Source organism: Nesoenas mayeri (genome assembly GCF_963082525.1).
Source record: "Nesoenas mayeri genome assembly, chromosome: 5".
In the NCBI taxonomy this organism is placed as follows: Eukaryota; Metazoa; Chordata; class Aves; order Columbiformes; family Columbidae; genus Nesoenas; species Nesoenas mayeri.
The window spans coordinates 7,718,672-7,730,260 of NC_137548.1; the positions used below are offsets into that span (position 1 = coordinate 7,718,672).

The 11,589-nt window shown below is 43.0% G+C and overlaps 1 long non-coding RNA gene across 1 annotated transcript; it reads right to left on the reverse strand.

Moving 5' to 3' along the window:
- Positions 1–1,827: 1,827 nt before the first annotated feature.
- LOC308040751 lies at positions 1,828–11,075 on the reverse strand. The gene is made up of 3 exons (XR_013922170.1): positions 11,018–11,075; positions 4,714–4,823; positions 1,828–1,884 (listed from the first exon to the last, which is right to left on the reverse strand). It is a non-coding gene; the product is annotated as an uncharacterized lncRNA (long non-coding RNA).
- Between the last annotated feature and the right edge of the window lie 514 nt (positions 11,076–11,589).

Sequence of the window (11,589 nt, forward strand, 5' to 3'; positions counted from 1 at the left end):
ACAAAAAATTTTAAAATAACCCAAATCACACTCTGACATGAAAAACTGGATCTAGAACTTACTGGTGAGGGGCAGGTTTTCCTAGTAGTGACCTCACCAGGTAGGAGGATGTTGTTGCATTCAGGTGTTGAGGTGGTCAGCCAATAAAGGAGACAGCAAAGTAATAAGAGGATAAGAGATGCTCTGTTTTACCCTCATGGCTATTCTTAGATCAGGCTGATAGAAACTGCAGCAGAAACAATCCTATTTTATAAAGGCAGATCTGAAAGATTCCCAGGCAAAGATTAAATTACCGAAGATACTGTAATACGGACATTTATTTTCTAAATTCTATGCATTCTCCTTTATTTTGGAAATAAATACTGTATTTTAAAACAAAAAGCTAATCTATGCCTAAATTGCACACTCACAGCCTCTGAACAGGTAAACAACAAACTGCACCCTCAGGTGGACTCCAGAGAGCAGGCAAGAGCTGCTGGGACATGGTTTAGTGCTGGAGTTAGGTTGTCGTTGGACTTGATGATCTTGAGGGTCTCTTCCAACCAAAATGATTCTGTGATTCTATAACTGTCGTGGGGCTGGGCCTTGGCTTTGGCTCTGGAGCAAGTCTGGGAGATGGGGGTCACAGATGAGGTTTGTACTTACTGCTCCCCCCTTCTCCTGGGTCCAAAAAGTGCTGGACCTCAGCACACTAACAACACACAGGGTGAGGCATGCAGAGCACCTTCTAAAGGAAGGGTGAGCACCACCCAGGGGAGTCACGGCCAGTTCTGTGGCACTCACCCCCTCTCTGACAAACACCTCCTCCTAGGAGGGGACCCAGGATATTGGTTAACACCCCTTCGAGGGACAGAAGGTGGACAGTGCACCCAACCGCTACAGAAGGCTTCACTGTCCCAGTGCTACGCAAACATCCACGCTGGCAACTCCAGCAGATGACAGACACCTCACTGCTTCAGCATGCAGCACCTTCATGTCCTGGTGTCTGGCTGCCATATAACCACAGCTATTCATCCAACCTGCTGCAAGACTTGAAGAGAATCCAAGTCTCAGCCGTCTGCACTTGTGCTTATCTCATCAGACCACAGAAAAGTCATTTCCTTTCCCTTGTGAGCACCTCCCACCATAGACACCATATTGACATTACTTTCGTAACCACAAGCATAAGAAAGAAGATACAGAACTAATCAGCCTGTCAATTACGTACAGCCAGCAACTTCTGGAAATCAAACACACAGAGCACAACGTTGCGTAGTATTAAGTTTTTTCTCCATTCACATTTCCACACTATAAGCATGAGCAGCTCTGAGAAGGTTCATATCTCTTGCTGAACTATTCCTCATAACCCTCCTGGCTAACAGCATTTTCTTTTGTTAAAAGGTCATACAGCTTGCTGTTTGACTTGGCGCTAGAGCTGTGCACCAAGATGGTCATCTCACAGGTAAGGAAGACAGAAATAAAGCTATTCATCTGAGGGGATTTGAACAAGACTCTGGCCTAGGAACACTTATTAGTCCTGGTTCTGGCAGAACGGCTTACTAAGTAATTCCCAGCAAGATGCAACATTCACTCTTTATTTTCTTAATCAGTGCAACAAAGACAGTATTTGCCTAACTCATACTATTTGTGCACACAAACATTATTAAGCAGAGTCATGAGCAGCCTTTCGAAAGAAAAAGCCTAGTTCTGAACATCTATAACACAAGATAAAAACGCAAAAGTTACAGTAGTGCTGCAACACACCTGTGAGTTCCACAATCAAAAAGTCCTTCGATGTCCTTTCAAGTTTGCGATTACAAGACACGACTCCAAGAATGATGATTTTCAGGGCGATCTTAAGCTGAACAAAAGCACCACATGAATGGGCAGCTCCAGTGTTCTACCCTATAGAGAAAGGAAAAAACTACTTACGCAGCTGCAGGAATAATTTAGTGACTGAAATAATACAATTAATTTCCTTCAATTTAGACATTGCCACTTGGTACCAACCTCCTCATGTAAAAAATAAAATAAATAACTAAGAAGATTCTTTCCAAATATTACTAAATTTTGCTAAAATCTCTCAAAGAATTTGTTTCTACTCCACAGGAAGCCTGGGAAATTTCAGCCTAAATTTAGCAGCAACCGGAATAAAAGGATATAAAGAAACTTAGCTACAGCAGGAAAAATAGCTCCCACTACCACACACTGGTGCCAAAATACCTATAATGAGATAAAATGTTCTATTTGCCAGAATATTTTAGAAATTCTTTCACAACAGTAATTTAGCTTAAGTATACTTTGTTACCAGAGCTCATTCTTCAAAACACAAGACTATTATGTTTACAAGACTCTCTTCTTACAAACTCAGGCTGAAATCAGCTACTATAGTTCTCATCTCCACAGGGGATTTTGCTGGTGAACAGATTAGAAGATATTCCCCTTCATGTGCACATGTGGCTCCAGGATTTTCCAAACACAACATTTGTGCTCTTGGCAATTTTTAACACTATGCAACCATCACTGCCTAAGCAATCCTCTGCAATTCCAGATGTGCTGCACAAGCACAAACATCTGTCGAGCCTAAGCAGGGGAAGCAACTTCTCATTTTCTTCCCCAGGAACATGTAGATCACTACAGTATCTTCACCAGTCACATCCTACAATAGCATTTTTGATATTTAGATATTTTGATATTTAGCTCAGCCAGAACATCACCAGGTTAATTTGTCAGACCCTCTCCAGTATCAAAGCAACAGGAGAAACAGGAGATCCTCATGTATCGGTGACAGTTCACAGACTATCCATTTCCAAAACACACTCTTTGTGCACAGCCTGACAGCTGGAGGCTCTGCTGAATCATTATCATGCCCTAAGCTCAAGTTTCAACGCTTTGTAGCAGACAAAAGGAAAAAAACTGTCATCTAAGTGACAACGGTAGGATAGAAGAGGCTAAAATAAAGGCGTTTAAGCTATGTTGACTCTATCGTGTTCAAGAAAATTACCTCTCAGTCTTCATAAAAGATGCCGAGGCATCAAGGATGCGCACATTGTACCCATGCAAGGCACTCTCTTCAGTTCTTTGTTTTCAAGAGCCTTCAGACACTGTTTACACTTGAACCATACTCAACACTCCAGCTTCATCCATGCCATACACAGATTAAACAAACAAACAAACAAAACCCAACATTTTTCACATTTTATAACATCCAAATGCACAGTGATTTTTCCACCATACTGCACTGGAAGTTCATGATCAATTTATTTTCCACTACAAAGAGTGATTTAGGACTCAGTCGTAAGAAATGGAATGGTGAAAAGGAGGGACAAGAGCAAGCATGTACATAGTGATACTCCACCACTTTCTGATCAAGACACCTACTGTATGCAGCACCACAGACAATCCGGGCTGACGAATCACAAGAACTATTACTATATGCTTTTGATAGCACCTGTGAACCCCTAAAACCTGTGTGGCAAATTTATGTGTCTGAGATCCACAAAGACCTTTGCAACATCTTTGGCAGACAATGTTGCCCTTAAACAAGACAAGGATGAAAATCAAAGTCAAGAGCTTTAAGCATTTTAATAACCCTGCTCTCAAGTCATGTTTGTTCTCAACGCTTTAGTCAATCCATATTTCGCAGGGTCATAGCAGGTTGCCAGCAGGGCCCTTTGCTGAAGCCAACCTCTTGATAACTAAACCATAATCAAGTGCAGAGGAGGATGGGTTAGATGACCCAGGGAATGGACTGTTTATTTTACAAGAAGTCGCTGGCATGCTTTGCCATGTATAGCTTGGCAAAGACAGCGACCAAGAGGGGATACGATTACTATCTACAAATACATCAAAGGAATAAATGCTGAGGAGGGAGGGGAGCTACTCAAGAACAATACTGGCACAACAGTTTGAGAGCATAAACTGACCATAAATAAAATCTAGAGCAGAAATTATAACATTTATATTTCAGAATAGTTTCCAATTAGAACAGTGGAGGAAAAAAACTTTGACTGTCTTCATCTACTTTTATAACCCCATCAGCCCGGCACTGCCAACTGCCCTTGCATGCAAAGAACACAAATAGGAAGGCAGACTGAAAAACAAGTAACTCCGTCATTTAGGGAGGAACAACCCCAGGCACCAGTACAGGTTAGGGGTGGACATGCTGGAAAGCAGCTCTGCAGAGAAGGACTTGGGAGTCCTGGTGGACAACGGGTTGACCATGGGTCAACAATGAGCCCTTGTGGCCAAGAAGGCAAATGAAACCTGGGGTGCATAAAGAAGAGTGTGACCACCAGGTCAAGGGAGGTTGTTCCTCTGCTCTGCCCTGGTGAGGCTGCATCTGGAGTATCTGTGTCCAGTTCTGGGCTCCCCAGTTTAAGAAGGACAAGGAATTACTGGAGGGAGTCCAGCAGTGGGCTACAAAGATGATGAGGAGCCTGAAGCACCTTTCTTATGAGGAGAGAGTAAGAGAGCTGGGGCTGTTCAGCCTGGAGAAGAGAAGCTGAGAGGGGATCTCACCAACATTTATGAATATCTGAAAGGTGAATGTCAAGAAGATGGGACCAGACTCCTGCCCAACAACAGGATGAGGGGCAGCAGGCACAGACTGAAACACAGGAGGTTTCATCTGAGTATTAGGAGAAACTTCTTTACTTTAAGGGTGCCAGAGCCTGGACCAGACTGCCCAGAGAGGCTGTGGAGTCTCCTTCTCTGGAGACATTCAAAACCCACCTGGACACATTCCTGTGTGATCTGCTCTGGTGAACGTGCTTTAGCAGGTGGGTTGGACTGGATGATCTCCAGAGGTCTCTTCCAAGCCCAGCCACTCTGTGATTCTGTAACTACAAGATAAGCTGGCTCATCATTTTTATCTAGAATATACCACATTGCCAGACAGACAACAGCAGGTTGCAGCACTTGCTTACTGCATAGTTTAAAAGGCAGTACTAAGGCTGTAGTAAGAGGGTATGAATGTGCACAGAGAGAATGCAACTTCCAGCTTAGGGTGGTTTCTTCTCTCCATGCCCCTGAAATTATCAGGATAACAGCCTAAGGGCTTGAGCATGCCCCTCAAAGAGTCACATCTTGTTGCAAAGGCTGGAAAACTCAATGCCTCCCTCTCAAGTTTGAATGTTCACCAGTCACTGCAAGGTGGAACCGAAGACTTCTTGTCCTGCAGTGACTGCATCCCTCGGTGCAACACAAACGTGACACCAGGGTAGCTGAGAGCACATCCGTCAAGGAGACCCTGGCGGTGACAAGGGTGGCCCAGGGACAGCAGCTGTTATTCCACACTCAGCCCACTTGATGTCACCCGTGACCACCACTCCCGAGCAGAACGATCGCTCCGAGGAGCTGTACTCACAGACTGAGATCACTCCATTCCAAACGAGAGCACTTTTTTTCACATCGATATATTCCTCCACTAATTTTAATCAGTTACAATAAGTTGTCTCCTTAACAGAGTGGCATTCAAGGAAACAAAAACTGAGAGCGCAGGACACAGTAAATAAGCCTGAAGCACCGGAAAGAACAGTATTAACGTACCAGCATTTATTTTTCCTTTTAAAAGCCTCGGATCCTCAAATCAGACTGTTAATCAAAAAATCACAACAGTCACTTAGAACTATCTACCACCAAAAACTGAAGAAAAAAGCCCTCAAAATCAACAACACTGCAACTTTCTGATCTGTCAAAGAGTTTAACAATAAGTCACACACTCATTTTTACATCTAATTTTCTCCTGAATTCAGCTCAGAGCTTTTGATCTTTCAGACTTCATGATGCTGCAAGGTGTGACTCTGCTATTTCTGTGCAATGCACACAGGGAACAACTGACTTTTGTGTTTGCTCTTCAAGCATCCAGCGAGTGTCAAGTCCACCCACCACCAAATTTTCTCAGGGAGGAGAGGGGAACAAACTCAATCCAACAACTAAAAAACCCTTCCTCTCTCAATCTGTTACACTCACAGATGGCTCTTATGAACATTCCTGAAGCAGGAATGTTCAATACACATACATGGTAAATACTTACTTGAAACATTAAACCACTTGAATTCTTTGTTCCTTAAATCTATTTTTCCCCTTCTCAAAAGTGGGTCATGTACTTCCTTCGATATTTGACAGATACTGAGTAAACTAAAATCAAATTTGCTCACCTAAAAAAAAAATCCTTCACAAATGGTATAAAAAAGCTCTAATAAGTCGGGTTCGCTAGTAAAAGAACTGTATGTTTCTAAACAAGAATTTATTTGCTTTGACAGCCATCTACTTGTCCCTTCTGATTCCACAAGGGAATGTTAACACTTAATTCCAGCTCTCTCAGCCATTCCCATAGTAACAAACATACACACCTGTTCTAGGTATTGCCAGCATATAACTCCATCTAGCAAGCAGTTTGCCAATTTTAGTTAAATGCTGTGTTGTCATTTACCAATTTAACTGCTTACCAACTTTACAGTACTTTTACATCTTCTTATTAATTGGAAGCCGAGTAATAGTTTTCCTAGAAATAACAGGCATGGGGAAAAAGAATGATCACAGTAGTTACAGTGAGCTGCAGAAAGGTGCAAGTGAAAAGCTATCAATTAAAAAATAATATAAATAAAATAGATTCTGCTGAAAAAAAAAAAAAGAATCGGCAGCAGTGGCTACAGATGTTAACAATATGTTCATTCATCCATCTAAAGGCAAAGAGAAATGGTAAGAAAGACTCTCAACATTTTCAAATTGAATAGCTACTATTCCTAAGCACCATATAGCAAAAAAGTAATTGTACTTTAAAGCTAGACTTTTTTAATCTGTTACTTTAATCCAGTATAAGAACTATGAGTGTTGTAATGCACCTTTCACAGAAAAGATTCAGCTGCTATATTAAACAAAGAATTTCCAGAACCCTTTAGTTTTGATTTTTCATTAAGTTTTCACTTAGCTGGAAAACTAGAGAATTAAAGAAAAATAGCAGGTGCCCTTATAAGGCCACAGCGAAGTCATATATAAAACAGTAAGTCTCAAAGAGTAAAACAACAGGGACTAAGAGGTTTTAAAATACTTTCATTCCTCTATCTGTTTTAACTTTTAGTCTGGAACTAAACATTAAGGTCACCTCGAAACAATTTTGACAATACAAATAGCGTAATAAAAAATAACAACAAAAATCTGAGAATGTTAACTGTCTGCAAGAAATGCCTCCTCATTAATATAAAAAGGGGAGATAAATTTATGTAGAAGCTTGTAAAGGGTATAAACAACAGTACAGATGGTTTTCTTGCAAAGGAGATCAGACTAGATAAAGCAATAGTCCTTCTGGACACCTGATACAATGAAACAGAATAAAACCATATTAGATTAAGGAGATTTTATGAAAAAATAAGGTGAACTTGTTAAAATGGACGGCGGTAAAATATCTGCTTCTTATCACTACTTACAAAATATTTTGATTGTTGAAAATACTTAAATATCCCATAGGGTCCAGAAAACACATTCTGTGCTGAAACCTTCAGAAGAGCCAAATGAAACTTGTCCTGCACTTTGAGCATGATGTTTTCAGTGCTATAGGCTGCTATACTTTCTTTTTCCAGTGAGCTGCCCACCCCATCCCCTGCTTGCTTCTCACTGAAATATTTTGTTGAAACTTGCATCAAAGTATTAGCTGAGGCAAAAACAGATCATAGAAACAATTCATCCATACTACTGAAATTTAATCTGAAGGCAAGACTTCAGCATCGGCCATCCTTCACTCTCATCTAAAGCTTTATCTACCAAAGCAACAATCTTCTACATAAAATTTCACAATCCCTCCTCTTTATTTTAGCAGCTAATACAACACAACCTGCTTGGTCACATCCATACACAAGTTATGTCCACATCTGTTTAACTAACCAACCGTAAATTAAATGCTCTGAGCTCCTTTACAGACTGCATCGAATGTGACCCATCTCTACACCAGCCCCACAAGTTAACAAACCATGAGGGCAAGAGAGGGGAAGGAAAAGGAGGTGGCAGGAGGAAAGAAGAGAGGACAATGCACCAGTATGGATTTATTTAACACTTCTATTAAAGGAAGAGACAGTACAGAAAGATGAGAAGGGGAAGAGCTAAGGGAGAAGGGGATAGTGGGTCAGGCTAAAATCTGAAGAGGACAAAAGCATGTTTGAAGTTGAACTTCCCAGCCCCACATGGCTATAGACAACACGCTCTTTTCTTGCCTTTTCTTACACCCTTCATTCCACCTGAACTACTTCCAAGCCAGAAAACACAGAGGCCTTACCAAGTCTCCAATTCACAAGTCTCAAGACTTTTTTGATGTCTGGTGTAAAACCCACTAACAGGCTTGTCATCGCACAGGAGAAACTGATCCACAAAGGTGTCTTTTCACTCACCAGTTAAAACCAAACCCTAGAAATCTGCACAGGAAACTTTATATCAACATGGCTCATCAGCATGGTGGTGCTGATTTCCTTCTACTTTGATTTTTTCCAGAAAAGCTCAGAAATCACATTATTTGTACAGTTACAGGAAAAGCATGTCCAAGCTGCAGAACGCAGCTGGGAAATGCTGCCAGCACATAATGACAACAACCTGGTTTTACACAAGACCTCACACAGTCAGGCACAGACCAGACCCCACGGCGGCCTAGAAAGGGACCCTTGTCCTCAAGACTGATGCGGTGAAAAAAAAAAAATTAAAAACCCAAAAATAATCTTGTACTTAAGGCATTTAAAAGATACCTCAACATCATCCATCATCCCACGTACAGAAGAACTCTTACACAGCAAAAATGAAGAAAATTATTTCCAAAAAGTCTGAGAACACACAAGAACCAACCAGGCCCCTCGTCACTGCCCACATAGGAGCCTTGGATCCACCTTCCCTACAGGGATGCTCCTTGCATCCATAAAAAGACATTAGGAGGAAAATGCAACTAGCTGAGTCAGCCTTTAACCCTAAACAAACAGAAACCAACATGTAAACTTCAGAGAAGCATTACCTAAAAACAGCACCTAGAAAGCAATCCTTGGGATACACATCAACAGAAATCTTGCCAGTTACTCCGTTGACAATGACAGTTGGCTCAAAAGAACTGCTCAGCAAACACACTTCACCAAATCTGACAATTGCTCCTGTGCAAGGACAGAGTTGGACTCGATCCTTGTGGGTCCCTTCCAACTCAGGACATTCTGTGATTCTATGAAATAAAAGGCATTAACATAGCTTAGTTATGAGAACAAAGTTTTTACAGAGCCAAAAAAGAACACAGTAAGAGAAGCCCTCGTGTTTCTGCATTCTTCCAAACGTACAATGTATTTCTAGGGAAAATGAATTTGGAATTATACAATTATAAGCAATACATATCCTTAATATAGCACAGCATTAACAATTCCACTCCTTTAATCCATGAGGAAAAGTTCTCAAACACAGCACGTTTTGAAATACATGATTGTTACATAAAATATCATTTAAGGTCGTGCAGTACTTTAAGTACTTTTTTTGTTCTTCAAAAACATTTTAAAAGTTTATTTTCACTTTTTTTCTCAAGGGAAAGAAAAAAAGCAAACTAAAACAAAGAATTTATTTCTTCTCCTTCTTACTTCTCTAGATTTTTTGTTTCAGACTGTTAATATTTTTAAAAAAAGATCCCCATCGTCACTGTTGTAGGAAAATAGGGAATTAGGATTTTAGGCCGATATCAGTGTTATAAGCTGTGCTGCTAAGGCTGCAAGTCTCAGCTTGTCTCCTGTATAGCCCTTGCCCAGAACCATGAGCATGGTTACCTTATGCTTGCTTTGTACCCTTAGACATTGATAAATGCTATTCTTAGGTTTGCTGATTTCTGTACTAGACTGATGAACTATGGATAACAAATGAGACAGGTAGAACTTCAAAGCTAGCCCTGCAACCCAAGGACTTTTCGTTCAGTACTTGCCAAAGTGGAACATGAAGGAAGAAGTGAAACCTGCAGACCACTGGGATGGAAGGAACCTGAAGACATTGACAGTGATAGACAGTGATAAATTTTGCTTAGTTGCATAATACCTGTTAGAACCCTATATAATGACTAGCTGTACTGCTGTATGATTGTCACTCTCTGAGGAGGTGATCCAACCCTGCTGTTCCTGCGAATCTTCTACAATAAATACTGCTCAGAGTAACCCACAAGAGTTCGAGTCTCTCTCCAGCACCTTCCTAATAACCTTTTTCAGTCACCAAACCTAGGCGAGGTCAGCTGGTTACCAGCATAACTTCTTTAATAAACATATTTTATCTGCCAATACAGGTTCTAACTTTAACCCTGACAGCACATAAGCAGCCAGTCACAGCTCTAATCACATGTGCCTGCCCAAATGAGCAATACACTGATCCAACCAGAGGGTGCTGGACACTAGAACAGGCTCTCCAGGGAGGTGTCACAGCCCCAAGCCTGACAGTGTTCAAGAAGAGACTGGACGATAGCCTCAGACACACGGTGTGAACTGTGGGGTTGTCCTGTGCAGGGACAGGAGTTGGACTCCATGATCCTTGGGGGTCCTTCCAACTCAGGACATTCTATGAATCTTCATTCCAGGCGCAACTCTAACCCACCATCAAAGCCAAGGAAGGGTGATCAGACTAGCGTTAACCCCCCAGCAGCTCAGAGGGAACAGCCCAGGCCTCCCTCAGTAACAGGGTCAACCCACTGTGTGAGCCGAGTTTTCATTCACGCTTCACTAGTGCCACAGGCAGCATCACTACCAGGAAAACAAGAGACACCGCAGCTCACACTAATGGTGAAAGACAAGGCAGTGGTGACAGAATTAAAGTTCAGGAGCCCCTTTTCTCCTCCGTACGGCACCGGGCACCACACACCCCGATACACACCGGACGGGGCAGCTCCAGGGTCAGGACAGCGGCACCGCCGGGCCAAACCACCCGCCGTGGGCCACCCCCACCCTCCCCCAGCACCCCCTGCCGAACCCACGGGACCCGCAGTCTCCACAGAGGACACCCCTCCCGCAAAAACGATGCCCCTCAGGGTCACCCCTCTCCCTGCCCTTACCCCGCCGCGGCCCCTCCCGGGCTCCGCACCGGCCCCTCAGAGCCGCCCCCTCCCGCCGGCGGCCGCCGCGTGCTCGCCGCCCCGCCCCAGCCATCCCATTGGCTGCCTTGGCCGCCCCGCCGGCAGCCATCTTCCCTCCCTGACGGCGTGAGTAGGAAGCGACGCAGAGGAAGGGGATTGGTGCAGGCCGCGGAGGGGGCGTGGCCGGGGAGCTCTATTGGCTACCACAGGCGGCGCGCGCAAGTCGGGGAGCCCCGCCCCCGTTGCCATGGTAGCGGGGCCTTTCCCCGCCCGGCAGCGCCGGCGCCATTAACGGCCCTTAAAGGGGAAGGAACGGACGGTGCTGTGACAAAGTTGCAATTTGCAATGCAAGGGGCGAACGCGTACAGTTTACTAGAAAAAGATAACATACTTAACATTTGCTTATTTTAACTTTTTATTCAATGTTGCCCGAAGTGTTGGATTTCAAACCTCCTGTTCTTAATTTACTGTTCTGAAGTTCATGTGGCCGCAGCTGCCGTGTTTTGCATTAGCCCGTACTCCTAGATGGGTATTAATGCAGTGAGAAAGGT